This window comes from Belonocnema kinseyi, chromosome 9 (genome assembly GCF_010883055.1).
Source record: "Belonocnema kinseyi isolate 2016_QV_RU_SX_M_011 chromosome 9, B_treatae_v1, whole genome shotgun sequence".
NCBI classification, from domain to species: domain Eukaryota; kingdom Metazoa; phylum Arthropoda; class Insecta; order Hymenoptera; family Cynipidae; genus Belonocnema; species Belonocnema kinseyi.
Window position 1 is genome coordinate 43,150,389 of NC_046665.1, and position 2,604 is coordinate 43,152,992.

The 2,604-nt window shown below is 30.4% G+C and overlaps 1 long non-coding RNA gene across 1 annotated transcript in view; it reads left to right on the forward strand.

Moving 5' to 3' along the window:
• Positions 1 to 509: 509 nt before the first annotated feature.
• Positions 510 to 2,604, forward strand: part of LOC117180762 — a 10,421-nt gene continuing 8,326 nt past the window's right edge. The window contains exons 1-2 of the long non-coding RNA XR_004468041.1: positions 510 to 1,008; positions 1,313 to 1,423. This is a non-coding gene — a long non-coding RNA (uncharacterized LOC117180762). The remainder of the gene's footprint in view (positions 1,009 to 1,312; positions 1,424 to 2,604) is intronic.

The window sequence follows — 2,604 nt, forward strand, 5'->3', positions numbered from 1 at the left end:
AAAATTGATGTGCAAGTTCACAATCTGAAACGGACACTAACCTAAAATTGGAGCGAGCTCGGCTATGGTTTTAGATACAGGTTTTAAGAATCGGTTTGCGGTATCGATAAAAAGTAGAATTTTCAATTTAGTTTGCAAAAATAAAAAAAGTCTTTTAAAATATGGGACTGCTTAATGTAAATTAAAATTGTTGTATCGAAAAAAGTTATTCGGTTTGAAAGAAATTACATTTGTATGTGACGGCGTAAAACGGCGCAACAGACTATTCTTCGCTGCTTTCTTTTTAAAATCAAGTGAATGTGATGGTTTTTATATGAAATTTGACAGAATCTTAAATAAATTTGGTTGGTTAATAAAAATGAAACTAGTTACATCACAAAAACTTCATTTTTCAGGGAAAAAAAATTTTTGACAAGTTTTCAAGTTTTAGGTTAGGATGTAACTGGTATTTTACTTTTTTTTTAAATAAAAATTTTCCATTTTAATTATTGAGAAAATTTTAAAAAGAGATTATTACAGAATATTACAAACATTAAAATAATAGGCTTCATGAGGGTCAAGTAAAGGCTGTCCCTTCACACCCTGTAGCATATCCATTTTTTATTGTTATAATACGCATACGCTTTGGTGGAAATTCGTGAAATTATCCCTTAGAACATTCTGTTCTTGCATAATTAAATTATCAGCTGTATATTTTCTAATCTCAGAATTGCAATTTTATTTTGTAGAAGAAGGGTAGAAAACGAGTTGCAAATTTCACAATTGCAGAAAAGCAGATACTTCTACCGATCGTGGACAAATATAGAAACATTGTCGAGTGTAAGAAAACTGATGCTGTGAGCAGCAAACAACAATTACAGGCGTGGGAGGAAATTTGCCATGCTTTCAATGCAAAAGGATTATCTCCTGAGTTCCGTCCGGCAAGTAAAATAAAAGTTTTGTGGGATAACATAAAACGCGACACCCGAAGGAAATTGAGCGTTTTGCGACAAGAAACATTCAAAACAGGTAAAGTAAAAATTGCAAACATTATTATTTATTCATGCAAAGTTTAACAATTTTTATTAACTAGAATTGGAGACTGTTAAATTTTAAATATATATATATATATATATATAAACAAAAAAGTTTGATGATTTTGAAATGGAAAAGTCAAGTTTGCGTTATTTTTAAAGTTACTCTTTCGCAATTAAAAATTCTTCAATTTTAAGGATTTTAAATTTAAGGTTCTACAATTTTGAAGTTTTGCAAATGAATATTCTCTTTAAAAAAGTTTAACAAATTGTTAGTGTAAATAAATTGTTTTTAACAGGAGGCGAAACGAATCCAGAGAAAGAAGACGTGTTTTGTCTACAAGTAAAGGAAATAATTGGCAGTACAGCAGAGCCAATGGAGAATGTTTATGATGATGACGCTCTCGCAAGTACGTAGATTTTTTATTCTGCTGCTAATTTTATTTGCTACCATTTTTTAGATTTTTTCATTTTCATTTATATTTTATGCAAAAATTATTCTTGATTTGCTCTCGAATTGAAAAAAAAAATAATTTATCCAAACTTGACAATGTAAGTGTTGCCAAATGGACATGAAACTTTAGGAATAGACTTCTGAACGTCAGTGTTGAATATTTCACTCTATTTGAAATCATTTCATTCCAATCAAATTTTGCTGTAATGACATTAGAATTTCAGTGTGTGTGAATGTGTGTTTGGGGATTCACTCTTCAACTTATCCCCGAGTACACGTTCACGAGAAATAATTACGATATAATGACAGCAGAATTTCATGAATGTTGAAAATCAATATTTCGTAATGTTCTTGGACTTATTTTAGCGCGATTTTTCTTGTTTGTAATTATATGAAGCACATAACAATTGAGCTTGTATACAAGTCCCTTTTAATATATGGGTCAGTACATGGGAGATCTACAATCTACATTTTCTTCGCGTTCGGCCATAATCAACACGTCCTTTTTTATTTTAATGTTATGCTCGAAAATCTGCACACGGTTTTTCAAAATTTGGTAATCGAGAAATATCACTTGTTTTCAATCGCTCTCTGTAAAAGAAGTTTTGAATAGAAATAATTATTCTTATACTGAAAACACGGACTCACAAACTTTGCACAATAATGTAAGATACCTCCTTTTTCCATAAGAGTATGGTGCATGTTTATAAACAATTTCAATTATTTCGGACTTGGAGCTTTTGTTTCCGTTTTTTTAACCTTAAGAATTTTTATGATTCGTGGCGCACGTTGCAACGAATAAGGTACCGAGAACATTTCGAAGACATCGTTTGAAAAAGTTCGTAACACTTGCAGTATTCATGTCTCCATTCCCAAAATTTTCCTGCATACTTCAGAATCGCAAAAAACAATCTTAAGGTAAAGAGAAACAGAAGAAAATACTCCAAGTTCAAAATAAATAGAATTGTTAATAAAAATGCAAGTACAATGCAAAAAGTATAAGAATATTTTTTTACTATTCAAAACTTCTTTAGCAGTGAGCCATTGAAAACAAATAATTTTTTCCGATGACCAAACTTTGAAAAATCATATCTCCAGAATGATGGGTATCAAATTGAAATAAAAGAAACGTGTCCA